This window comes from Pleurodeles waltl, chromosome 4_2, assembly GCF_031143425.1.
Source record: "Pleurodeles waltl isolate 20211129_DDA chromosome 4_2, aPleWal1.hap1.20221129, whole genome shotgun sequence".
NCBI classification, from domain to species: Eukaryota; Metazoa; Chordata; class Amphibia; order Caudata; family Salamandridae; genus Pleurodeles; species Pleurodeles waltl.
Window position 1 is genome coordinate 203,178,518 of NC_090443.1, and position 14,115 is coordinate 203,192,632.

Genomic DNA, 14,115 nt, shown 5'->3' on the forward strand with positions numbered 1-14,115 from the left:
GTGACTTTCCCACTGGTTCTGGAGAGGGCAATATGCCCATTGCTCTGTCTTGGGGAGTACAAGGCCACAGTCTCTGGAGTGGGTGACTTTCCCACTGGTTCTGGTGGGGGCAGGCCGCACAGCAGCTTTGGAGGCCGGACTACATGACATTTGCCGGCAGTGAGGGCTGCACTGTGGTAGTGGTTGTGGGAGGCTGCTGCTCAGCCCTTGCACCCTGTCACTGGTGGATGGGCTCTTCCCTCCTCTGCCTGCTGGTGCAGGCTCATTCCCCTTCTTTACAGATGGTGCAGGCCACTTCCCCTTCTTTCCAGCTGGTGCAGGCTTCCTCCCCTTCTTAGCCGCTGGTACAGGCTCTTTCTCCATCTTTCTAGCTGGTGCAGGCTCCCTCCCCTTCTAAGCAGCTGGTGCAGGCTCCTTCCCCTTCTTTCCAGCTGGTGCAGGTTCCTTCCCCTTCTTAGCAGCTGGTGCAGGCTCCTTCCCCCTCTTAGCAGCTAGTGCAGGCTCCGTCCCCTTCAGTATTGTAGGCCTGGAATCCCTACCACCAAGAGTAGATGGTGCTACCACTGGGCCCGTGGGCTGTTTGGATAAGGTGCTTGGCTGGGTCTTTGCTACCCTGGCCATACGCGCAGGATGGGGGGAGGGATAGGGAAGAGGTCAATCATAGAAAGAAAAAGCTTTTTAGGGTCTTTGGGATGGGAAGAGGGAGGAGTAATGGGAGTGGAGGATGAGGGAGTGGTTGTTGAAGGTGTTTGACTGCTGGATGTGGGTACAGGTACATGGGCTGTATGCTGTTGTGAGGTGGATGGCTGTTGGGTGTCTGAGTGCTTGCGTTTTTGTACTTTAGAGGGGACAGACAGGGTGGGGGAGGACACAGGGGACGCGTGCATGGATGTTGTGGAGGTGTCTGCCAGTGAGGTGTGTGCTCTGCTTGCTGTGGTGATGATGCTGGTAGTGGATATTGATGTAGTGCATGCAGGTGTGAGTGCAGACGCTACTGGGTGATAGGTGGAGGAGGAGGGGGAGACACTGGAGATAGTGGATGCTGTTGTGTCTGCAATTGAATGGTGTTTGTGTGAGTGCCTGTGGGATGAAGTGTTGTACTTGTGTTTGCCTGTGACACTCTTGGGTGTTGTCTTGTGTGTATGCTCATCTGCCTGTGTGCTTGGGATGGGTTGAGGTTGAGGAGAATGAGACTGGGAAGTGGAAGTTGGAGGGGGGACAGTTGAAACAGGGACAATAGCTGCCATTAGAGAGGAGGCCAGAGCCTGAATCGATCTCTGTTGCGCCGCCAATCGACCGTGAATACCCTCCACGAATGCATTAGATTGCTGCATCTGGGCTGCCAGCCCCTGGATGGCATTCACAATGGTTATGTGCCCTACAGAGATGGATCTTAGGGGGTCAATAGCCTCCTCATGTGGGGCAGCAGGGTTCACTGGGGCAGGGCCTCAGGTGCCCTGGGCGAAGGAGAGGCCTACCCTCCTGGGTGAGTGGGCACGGGCTACTCACTGAGGGGCTACTGGGAGGGCAGTGCTGGTACGGGGGTGGCGGCTGTACCTGTAGCTGGGGTGGTCACAGAGGTGTCCGCCACCACCAGGGAGCTCCCATTGGAGGAGGTATCAGAGGCTGTATTGTCCCCTCCAGTCTCCACCGTGGTGCTCCTCCTGCCCTCCGTCCCACTGGTGCCCTCAGCGTCGGTGGACTCTGCCTCCAGGGTCCTTTGAGATGCAGCTCCCTCTGTCGCCGGTGCCTCTGCTCCTCCGCCAGATGATGCTAATGCACTTAAGGATAGGATGACAAAACAAGAAAGGGGGGAAGAGAGACAAAGGATACACTGGGTCAATGAATGCACCAACACCACCGTTGCCGTACACAGCACCCTCACACACAGGGAACAGGCCTACGTACTATGCATGACACTACCAGTAAAATGGCTAGTCACCAAAGAATGAGGAGGGGCACACACCACCAACTGCAGCACACCTGGGACCCACGCAGCCCTGCCTAGACGTGAATACTAACAAGCTAGATAAGCAATATTTCCCATTCAAACTCTTAGCCACCAGAGGACCTACTCTGCTATGTCTGGCCTGGCCTAGGGGCACCCAAGGACACACAACTACCAACCGGATACCACCCCACCAGCTGTACGTTTTAATGATAGCCACTGTAGTCACCCCCTTGTGGCTGCTGTGATGCCCTGAAGCATCCATACAGCTCAAGGTAGGCCACCGTGAGTATGCGGGCCATAACGGGGGTCAGGGTCCGACGGGCACCCCTTCCTCGTTGGGAGGCCATCCCCAGCTGGGCCTCTGCGGTCTTTCGTGCCCAGCGTCTCAGGTCCTCCCATCGTTTGCTACAGTGGGTGCTCTGCCTGTCATAGACCCTCAGGTTCCGTGAATCCTTGTCGATGGCACACCAAGGGCCAGATGCAGGTAGATATGATTTTGCAACTTGCGAGTCACAAAATCATATGCAGAATGGTGTCCATGACACCATCTGCGAATTGCAAGGGGGTTGCAAAGACCCACCTCATTAATATTAATGAGGTGGGTCGCAATTTGCGACCCCCTTGCGATTCCCTGCACTCGCAGGGATGGTGGCCTGCTGGAGACAGCAGACCTCCATGTCTGTGACTGCTTTTTTAATAAAGCAGTTTTTTTTTTGTATGGCAGCCTGTTTTCCTGAAAGGAAAACGAGTTGCAATACAAAAGAAATAATGAAACCATTTGGTTTCATTTTTTCTCAGAGTAGGCAGTGGTCCATTGGATCACTGCCTGCTCTGAAAAAATAGTTTTGGAGACATTCACAAAGGGGAAGGGGTGCTAACTGCGAATTGCTTTGCGACCGCGTTCACGGTCACAAAGCAATTCTGCATCGCGGTGCAAATCGCAAATAGGAAGGGAACACCTCTTCCTATTTGCGAGTCGCATTCCCATTTTGCGAGTCGGTACCGACTCGCAAAATGGGAATGTGCATTGCAATGCCCGTTTTGCATGGCGCGAATTTCGCAGTTTACGCCATGCAAAACGGTTGCTACATCTGGCCCCATATTCCCTTCCTTTGATGGGCGCTGACCTGCAGAGTCAATACAGACAGGAGAACACCATTAGACAAACAGTCCAGCCTGTCACACAAATGGCCCACCATACCCGTTTGCATCACCATTGGCACACACATAGCCAAGCTCATAACATGCACACCACCAAGAGGACATCCACCCACCCCCCTTACACGAGGCCTTCACACACAACTCAATGCATTCATGCCACATGCATCATGCCCAAGGTGTATTCACCTGTTGGTCTGGAGGCCCATACAGCAGTCCATACTGGGGTAGGACCCCATCCACCAGTCACCCCAACTCCTCAGAAGTGAAGGCTGGGGCCCTTTGCCCAGCCACACAGGCCATGGTAGGTTCCAGACACAGGTCACAGCAGCACATGCAATGACGCCAGCGTAGATCATCTTTGGCCACTGTACTCCATAGGGCCCAATATTAACCAATGATGAATTGCACGGCGGTTAACGACCACCTATCGCCACAGCGCACAACGTCAGCGGCATTACCTCACTTCTACCTGTCCCTACACATAGGACAGGAGGTCGCCATTTCAGGGGGGGTGAACAGGCCTATCGATTATTGCTGTGTCACTGGATAAATAGGCACTTACTTCACTAATAACTCTGTCCCATGACATGTTTGCACATTGCGGACTGCTGTTGTGGCTCCATTGTTCAGTTTGTGACAGCCTACTCACTCTTGTGTCCCTTAGATACCTATCACTGTGGATGAGTAGGAGATAGAGACATACACCCATGCACAGACCCCTGGTGGACTTGGCTACACTGGAAGAAAGGCACATAATACTCATGTATAGACTGGACAGGGCCACAATCACAGAGCTGTGTGCCCAATTGGAGCCTGACCTGATATCTGCTAACCGTCACCCCACTGGGATCCCCCCTCTTGTGCAAGTGCTATCAGGGCTCCATTTCCTGGCAACTGGTTCTTTCCAAGTGACAGTGGATTTGGCAGCAGGAATGTCACAGCCAATGTTCTCAAATGTGCTAACAAGAAGGTTGTCTGCCCTGATAAAACACATGTGCAGCTACATTGCTTTCCCCCAGGTTGAGGATTTGGCCACTGTGAAGGCCGGATTCTATGCAATGAGACATATCCCCAATATAATAGGTGCGATTGACTGAACACATTGCATTTGTGCCACCTGCCAGAATGAACAGGTGTTCAGGAATCGTAAGAGTTTCCACTCCATGAATGTGCAGATGGTGTGCTTGGCGGACCAGTACATCTCCCACTTCAATGCTAAGTATCCTGGGTCGGTGCATGATGCCTTTGTCCTGAGGAATAGCAGCATCCCAAATGTGATGGCCCAACTACAGAGGCACAGGGTGTGGCTAATAGGTGAGCCCTGCTTCCCACCCAGTATATGTTGGTGTATGAATATGGTATTGGCCATATAGGATAGTGTGTGGCTTAATGTTGTCCCTCAATATGTGCAGGTGACTCTGGTTACCCAAACCTATCATGGCTGCTGACCCCTGTGAGGAATGCCAGGACAAGGGCTGAAGACCGTTATAATGAGGCACATGGGCAAACCAGAAGGATCATTGAAAGGACCTTCGGCCAGGTTCCTGTGCCTCCTTCTAACAGGGGGATCCCTGTGCTACTTGTCCAAGAAGGTCTGCCAGATAGTAGTGGTATGCTGCATGTTGCACAACTTGGCCCTCAGACGCCATTTACCTTTTCTGCAGGAGGAGGAGACTGGAGATGCCCCTGTGGCAACAGTGGACCCTGAGGACAGTGAGGATGAGGAGTCAGAGTATGAGGATGTGGACAACAGAACATCTGTGATACATAAGTACTTCCAATGACACACAGAGGAAACAGTGCAACTTTACATTTCTATGACTATTGTTGTATTCTGTGTGGCATTGCCACGCTGGCATTACCCACTTCTTTGCCCTACTTACTGTAACCTCTGGATATAAATATTTTGCAGATGTTGGTGATATGACACATTCTCCTGGTGTGATCAGCTAGCCATAGGTCATTAATTCTATGCTCATTCTATGTACAGTTCAATTGCAATCGTTGTAGCTGTTTCAATCAATACAAATTTACAATCAATGCAATACTATTAGTCGAGTTTTGTCCAAGGGTGTTTATTGTAGGGCTAAAATATAGAGGGGAAAGTGCAATGGAAAGGGGTGATGGTGGAGGAAAGTCCAGGGTATTGTTCCAGTCTGTTTGTAGCACAGGTGCATTGTCCATGGGGACATAGGAAGGGGGAGCAATGGCAGTTAAAGGTGGACAAGGTGGGACACAAGTGGAACAATCAGAAGAGTCTCATTTTCTGGCAGTGGTCTTGGAAGTGTCTCTGGCTTCCGTCTGGATCGCAAGGAATGTTTGCGGGGTGGTTCACCTTCTGCAGGTGAGGGGTGCTGGTGGCCTGTTGGTCCTATGGTGGGCTAGTGGTAGGGGCCCGCTGGTGTGACACTGCCTCCCTCATGATGTTGGCCATGTCTGCCAGCACCCCTGCTATGGAGACCAGGGTGGTGTTAATTCCCTGACAATCCTCCCTGATCCCCTAATACTGCCCCTACTGCAGCCGCCTGTTCTCCTGCACGTTGACTAGGATCTGGCCCATCGTGTCCTGGGAATGTTGGTAGGCTCCCAGGATCTCAGAGAGTGCCTCCTGGGGAGTCAGTTTTCTGGTCCTGACCTCCCCCGGGCACACAGCAGTCCACCCAGTGTCCCTGTTGCCCAGTGCCTCTGTCCCCTGAACTGTGTGTCCACTGCCACTGACCCCAGGTCCCTGATTGTCTTGTGTGCGAGGTGTGGCCTGGGGTCCCTGTACTGGTGGGCACACTGCTTATTGACGTGTCCTGGGGACAGAGGTTTGGGGACACTGGGTGGGTGCTGTGGTGTTACTTCCTGATGGGGGAGGCTCTGTGGTGGTCTGTGACTGGGACTGGGTGACCGACTGTCCAATGATCCCTGATGGAGCAGATAGATTGCCCAGATCCTGAAGTCCAGAGTTACTGTCATCACTGTGGGTCTCTTCTGCTGGGGGACTGGATAGTGGTGGCACCTCCTCTCCAGTGACATTGGCAGAGGTAAATGGATGTATTATACTTCAGGTGTCTGGCATTTGTACTTCTGTAGCTTCCCCTCTATGGTTGTTGTTCCCCTGCCAGCTTTTGCTTGTGTATGTTGGTGTATAGTGGTTATGCTAGATTCCCTATGCTGTGCATGCTTTGGTGATGAGTATCCATGCAGGGCTGCGAGGGGTGTCCATGCATTGGTACAGCATGCAGGGCTTGGCATTGGGATTAGTGTGATGTGATGGTGGGGTGTTTGGGATGGAGTGGAGTGATGGGAGTGAGGGTGCGGGTGTGTGATGGCATGCAGGTATGGGGGGTGATAATTGTTATTAGTTGACTTACCAGTGTCCAGTCCTCCTCCAACTCCGACCAGCCCTTCAGGATGCAGTATTGCCAAGACTTGCTCCTCCCATGCTATGAGTTGTGGGGGAAGAATTGGGGGTCCACTGCCAGTCTTCTGTATAGCGAGCTGGTGTCTTGCTGCAATGGAACGTACTTTCCCCCGTAGGTCATTCCACCTCTTCCTGGTGTCGTCCTTTGTTCTTGGGTTCTATCCCACAGCATTGACCCTGTCCACAATTCTCCACCATAGCTCCATCTTCCTTGCTATTGATATCTGCTGCACCTGTCCTCCAAATAGCTGTGACTCTACCCTGACAATTTCCTCCACCATGACCCTTAACTCCTCAGTGAAACAAGGATGCCTTTTTGGTGCCATGGGTGTTATGTGATGTGTGTTGGTGAGGGTGTGTTGAGTAATGTGCTGGGTTGTGAGATGTGGAATGCGTGAGGGGTGTATGGGTGTGAGTGGTGTGTGTGTGTGCAGTTGTCACAGTGGTCTTGGTGTCAGTCTTGTGGCAATGAATTGTATTCGTAAAGGGTTGTGGGTAATGTGGGTGTGTGTTTTATAGTGGTGTGGGTGTGGTATATGTGTGGGTGTCAGGTGTGTGTTGTTTGAAATTTCCAGTGTGGTGTTGTTTTGTCTGTGAGTGTCCATTGTGAGCGAGGCGGTATGTACCGCCAACGGTTTACCGCCGTTGAATGTCCGCCGTGATGATTCGTGGGTTATAATGTGATGGGCGTTGTTCTGTTGGCGTAACAGTGTGGGTTTTGGGCCCACCACTTTTCACTGACCTTTGGGCTGGCAGATCTGTGTATGTGGCTGTATTCTGTCAGATTGGTGTGTGTGTGTCATAATATGGTGAACGGATATTCGCCAGTGCGGCGGTAAATTGGCGGCCGTCAGCACACAGTAAGCGGCATTTCATAATGAGGGCCTGTGTCTCCTGCTTAGTGCAGGGAGTAACAAACTCTAAAATCTTTTGTTTAGCTTGCCCCAACACCTCTATACGTCCCTGATTACACTGAATTCCTAGAAACTTCAAATTTTGAGACTGTCCATGTGCCTTGTCTGGATTAATCATCTACCCTGCAAACTCTGCAAGAGTCTGCAACTGAGTCTGCACCTATTCTTGTGTCTCTTCTTGAATCATCACATCATCAATGTAATGGGTCAATTGCACCCCTGGAATGACAGATACTTCATCCAGGTGCTCTGCCACCCGCCTGTGACAAATGGTGGGGCTATGGGCCTACCCCATAGGCAAAGATAACATCTTAAGTTGTCTGCCACAATGTGAGAAGCTGAATTGCTCTTGACACTCAGTGGGCAACGGTATAGAAAAGAAAGCATTAGCAATATCAATGGTAGCTTACCAGGTACCTCTATGTTTTTGTATTCTTCAATCAAAGTGATGGTGTTGGGGACTGCAGCCGTCAACATGGGTATATATTAATTCAGCTCGCAATAATCAACCATCATTATATAGCGCCTATCTGGTTTGCGTACAGGCCACTGAGAATTATTCCATTCAGTGGTGGTTGGAGCTATCACGCCAACCTCAATCAATTTGTGTATAGTTTTACTTATTTCCTCATGCCCTCCTGGAATGCAGTATTGCTTTAAGCAAATTACTTTGGTTTCTGGGGGCACCTTCACTGGGGGTATCTCTTTGATCCAAATTGATAACAACCATCATCCGAATATAAATCCCTTTTAAAATGTCAATTCCCAGTATATATTCTAGGAGGGGCACAATCAAAACAGTATATTCTCTTTTTGATGTTCTTCCTATTTTCATCTGAACGGTAGTCTGCACGCAGTGGTTTGTTTTCCACCCAACCCTGTGATGGTGTAGTGCTGACCGGTACATTTTTGGGGCTTTCCATAAATTAAAGAGGTCTCCACTCCAGTGTCAACTAATGTTCGGACTCTTTCAACATTTTTGTATTTCCAGTGTATTTTTAAATAAGTATGGGGTCTGTTGTCTTAACAAGACCATTCCTGTACCGGAGCCTGGCCTGTTTCCTAATCTGATTTAAACATGCCAACTTTTGCCCAAGTCAGGTCTGGATATATGCTTTCATATCGGTGAGTGGATTCTCCTCCTTCCGTGCTCTCAGCAGTTCGGCTGGTGGTTCCCTCATGAAGAAAGTCTTCTTTCCCTTTTCTTTTTCATCCTCCTGTGTCTGTGGCTGGCCCTGGGATACTCATTTATTATCCTGCTTGTTTACTTTTCTACTGCCCTCCTTTCGGTCCAACCCTCTCTTGCGGTACATCTCCCATAAGCTTTTATTGTCTATTTCATCAATCTGCTCCTTGTTGACACCATCCTTCAGTAATGCCATAAACATGTCTCTCCTAGATACTCTATTATTATCTGTGAGACCCTCAGATCTCGAGGCTCTCCATGGTTTATTCCAGTCTCCCAGCTTGCCCAACTCGCAAACTGCCTCCAGCACATCTTTTAATACCTGCCCTGTCTGATTAATTAGGAGAGTCATTATCACTTGTTTGTAAGCTGGAGGAGCAAGGCAAATTATTTTATTTCATACTGAAATTGTTAAGGAAGCATCTAACATATTGTAAGCTTCATCCAAAAGAATAGCAGTTTTCATACTTTCTTCTTTAATTCTTTGCATAGCATCTCTCAACGTGTACCAAGGCTTATCATTTGACGGCTAATCTGATTCAGTACAATATTTTTGGATACATCCCATAACTGGCAACTGCAACAAATTATTTGCTCCTTGATTTTCATAACTTCTAAATTGCTCCTGTATTATGGGGTCAGAGCTAAGAATGCAAAGCTTATTTGAATCTCCCTCATCTAGTGCCACTCCAGAGGCACTCGTGTCAAACAAACTCATCATCCACGTAAGCAATTCTTCCCAAGATTTCTGTTTGAATCCATCTATATTATCATTAACATCTTGCTGGGTGTAATCTTCTAGGGAGTGCATTTCAATACCTCCCGGGTTCTGTGGAGTGCCCATTGTTCTTTGTGTAAATATTGACTGTGCGCGAACCACCTTTGGCTTGTCTGTCTCCAACTGGCCTCCACCCTCTCTAACCACTACATCACTGGAGTTTGAAAAATCAGTACTTTCTCAAATGTTCATATCCAATTCTTCGGAATCCCAGTCTAACCTGGCTTTAGCAATTGCTAAATGAACTTTCTTTTGATTGATTTTACCTCTCCTTTTCTGATACCCGTTTTGAGCAACTTTGACAGCTGCTTTTTCTGCAACAGACCAATAGGTATCAGCCTCATCTGACAATAGCTTATTCTGACAAGACAGCATTTTTCTATAAGCAGAAAGCAAAATTCACCCTCTTCTGCCTAAAACAGATAAATCACAGCCCCCGTAAAGCGGTAATTTTTGTAAACATCTTAACAAATGTTTTGGCTCAGCTTCACTAAGACATTCATCCCAACATTCTGAAAGCCCCGAGCCACAAGACCACTGATTCACAAGGACATTATAAGGTTCTTTGATCAACCCTGGAATCTCACATGAAATTTGGGAAACGGCTTGTAAAGCTGCTTTGAACTTCTTGCCAAACATGTTTCACTTTTAAATCTAACACTTTCTAACCTTCCCCCCTCGTACTGCTCAACTATGCCAATTTGTTCTGCTTGAGACTGAGAGGCAACACAGTGAAAGGAATGCAAATAATGCAGCACTCTTAGTCTGAGTAATGAATTCATTAAGGCACCTCCTTAGTTTCATACACAGACAGAATAATGTGAGCTTTTATTTCAAATGCAGTAACACATGTGAAATTCTGAAAATAATCACAGCAGAACAATAATGAACACAGAAACAAAGAAAATGCAATACTTCAACAATGGATATTACATTTATATATATAGACAACGTATTCATGCATGCACAACACAAAGCTAAAAATAAGAATTAAAAATGCATCACCATGGGGCTTGACACCAACATCATCCCTTTGTCTGCCAACTTCAGGTTATGGAACTCTGGACAACCGAAAAGAGGGAGACTACCCACAATGCGATTATTTTATGAGCAAGGCGGCCCTTCTCAGATGAGTTCCTTCTTTTTTGCTGTCAATCTTCCCCCACCTTATATACTTTAAACAAACTTAAGAGGAAGGTTCTAGAAACCCCACCTCCCATCAAGTAAGTTGTTGTTCAAATGCTGGCTGTACCAGGTCAGTATTGAAAGAACACGCTAGAGACTAGCCAGATCCCTAGGTGCACTTCCAGGACCGAGCTGTACCCTGCTTAGCCATAAACATCCTCAGCCTGGTACATCCTTATCTCCCTTACTCCTCCATGTTATATTGAGAAAAAGCAAAAGCACATTCATAATCTGTGCGTGGGAAAATACCTGCGCCACTACTGTAACACTGTTAAAGCTAAGCAGAGCACAAAATTGAGTCAGTAGTCAAGATGGAGCAGGTGGTTAAATACAGATAGCATTATATGGACATACCTGCAAATCACACTAGAAAACACACCCCTTCACAGACCCCAATCCTTTGCATTTTCACAGGGACCCAAAGAACCACAATCACTCCTTTTTAAATTTTTTATTGTTTAGGATCCTTTTATTCAACATGTCATACAGCACCCTGCATAGACTTTTGTCCATTCACTCCCTATCGTACTTCCTCTGTTAAGCAAGTCCCTGTCACCCACTTTAGTTGTCCACCGTGTCAAGTTCCAAAAAACCCTGTTTTTCTGAAGATGAGTTGGGAGTCGTGGTGGATGAAATCATAAGAGTAGAGTCATATTTGTTTGGAGCCCAAGTCCAGCACACTCCTCTCAGTAGAAAAATAGAAATATGGGACGAATGCTGTAGACACCACCCTGCGTACAAAGAAGGACATTAGGAAGAGGTGAATGACCTCAGGGGCAATGTCCATTCGCTGGTCTACAGGCAGCAGCTGGAGGCCAAGAAGACTGGTGGTGGCCCTCCTAGCGTCCCACTAAGACTCTCACCCTGGGAGGAGAAGGTCTTGGCCATCTTGCATCCTGAAGACTTGACAGAAATATCTGGGGGAGTGGAGTTTGGTAAATTACAACACAAAAACTATTGCAAAACTGTAATGTCATGCATGGCCCCAGCTCAGCTATTGCCACTTTCTTGTTCATGTACCTCACAACATTCAATACCCTGATTGTCTGAGTTTTAACAATGTCAGTGTGTATTATTGGACCCAACATCACAGCTACCAAGAATCATCATATGCCATATGTCCAAATGGTGCCTGTAAATCTCACAATATATATGGTATGTTCCAAAATATAAATGTATGCTCAAACCTAAATGCAGATTGCATACAGATATGTAATATCCAACATTTGTCAAATGTTGGGGAGCAGAGGGAGTGACCTGCCTGCAACTCCCAGAAGGCCTTATGTCACTAACTCTAACAACAAGCCCAGTGTGCACTTGCCCCAATACATTTGTTAGTGAACTCTCAACCGAAGTTTACTCACCTGGAAGGATACCATTTGGCAAGTGTTGGGAAGTAGAGGGTATGACCTGACTGAAAAATCCAATAGTCTTTTTTTCCTTAACTCAAACCACCAACCCAGTGTTCACTTACCCAATATATCTGTTAGTTAACTCTCAAATGAAGTTTGCTCACCTGGGAGGATACTATTTGTCATGTGTTGGGAAGTAGTGGGAGTGACCTGATTGTAAAGCCCAATAGGCCCTGTTTCTCTAACTCCAATACTAGTCCAGTGTTCACTTGCCCAATTACCCCTGTGTCTTAACTCTCAAATTAAGTTTACTCACCTGGGGGATACCATTTGTATAGTGTGTAGTAGAGGGAGCGACCTGACTGCAAAGCCCAATAGGGCCTGTTCCTTTAACTCCAGCCACCAGCCCAATGTGCACTTGCCCCAATGCACCTGTTAGTGAACTTTCAAATGAAGTTTACTTACCTGGGAGGATACAAATTGTCAAGAGTTAGGAAGTAGAGGGAGTGACCTGACTGCAAAGTCCAATAGGCGCTGTTTCTTTACCTCCAACACCAGCCCAGTGTGCACTTGCCACAATGCATCTGTTAGTGGACTCTCAGATGAAGTTTGCTCACCTGGTAGAATACCATTTGTCAAGTGTTGGGAAGTAAAGGGAGTGGCCTGACTGCAAAACCCAATAGGGCCTGTTTCTCTAACTCCAACTGCCAGCCAGGTGTTCACTTGCTCCAGTACACCGGTTAGTGAATTCTCAAATTAAGTTTACTCACCTTGGAGGATACCAATTGTCAAGTGTTGGGAAGTAGAGGGAGTGACCTGACTGCAAAGTCCAATAGGCCCTGTTTCTCTAACTCCAACACCAGCCCAGAGTTCACTTGCCCAATTACCCCTGTGCTTAACTCTCAATTGAAGTGAACTCACCTGGGAAGATACCATGGGGCATATTTATACTCCATTTGCGGCGAATTTGCGTCGTTTTTTTCGAAGCAATTTCGACGCAAAACTAACTCCATATTTATACTTTGGCGTTAGACGCGTCTAGCGCCAAAGTTCATGGAGTTAGCGTCATTTTTTTGCATGAACACCTTCCTTGCGTTAATGATATGCGAGGTAGGCGTTCCCGTCTTAAAAAATTACTGCGATGCATCTGCGTCGTATTTATACTCCCGGGCAAAAATGACGCCCGGGAGTGGGTGGGACTAAAAAACCCGCATTTGCGCCGGATTTTAGCGCCTGGGTCAGGGCAGGCGTTAAGGGACCTGTGGGCTCAGAATGAGCCCAGAGGTGCCCTCCCCTGCACCCAGGGACACCCCCTGCCACCCTTGCCCACCCCAGGAGGACACCCAAGGATGGAGGGACCCACCCCAGGGACATTAAGGTAAGTCCAGGTAAGTTTTTTTTCTTCTTTTTTTTGTGGCATAGGGGGGCCTGATTTGTGCCCCCCTACATGCCACTATGCCCAATGACCATTCCCAGGGGACAGAAGTCCCCTGGGCATGGCCATTGGGCAAGGGGGCATGACTCCTGTCTTTGCTAAGACAGGAGTCATTTCAATGGGGGATGGGCGTCGTAAAAAAATGGTGCAAATCGGGTTGTGGCGATTTTTTTGCCTTAGCCTGACTTCCACCATTTCTGGACGCCCATACGCCATTTTCCCCCTACGCCGGCGCTGCCTGGTGTACGTCGTTTTTTTTAACGCACACCAGACATCGCCGGCGGCTAACGCCGGCTAACGTCATTCAATAAATACGGCGCCCGCATGGCGCTTCAGAATGGCGTTAGCCGGCGCTAATTTTTTTGACGCAAAACTGCGTTGGCGCAGTTTTGCGTCAAAAAGTATAAATATGGGCCCATGTGTATATTGTGTGCAGTAGAGAGGGTGACCTAACTGCAACTCTCAGGATGCCTTGTGTCTATAACTCCAAACACCAGCCCAGTGTACACTGGTCCAAATAGCCCTGTTTGACAACTCACAATTGTAGTGTACTCACCTGGGAGTGACCAAAATACAGGTCATGCTCAACTCAGAAACATGTTGTGTACCTAGCTCCATCCTGAGCTGCTAACCCAAGATGAAACTATTGAGGACAGGAATTACACCTTATCCAGAGTGTACAACAAGTATTCCTAAAGCCTCAAGCTTCATCACAAGATTAGTAGCAGCAACAGACACACTGAC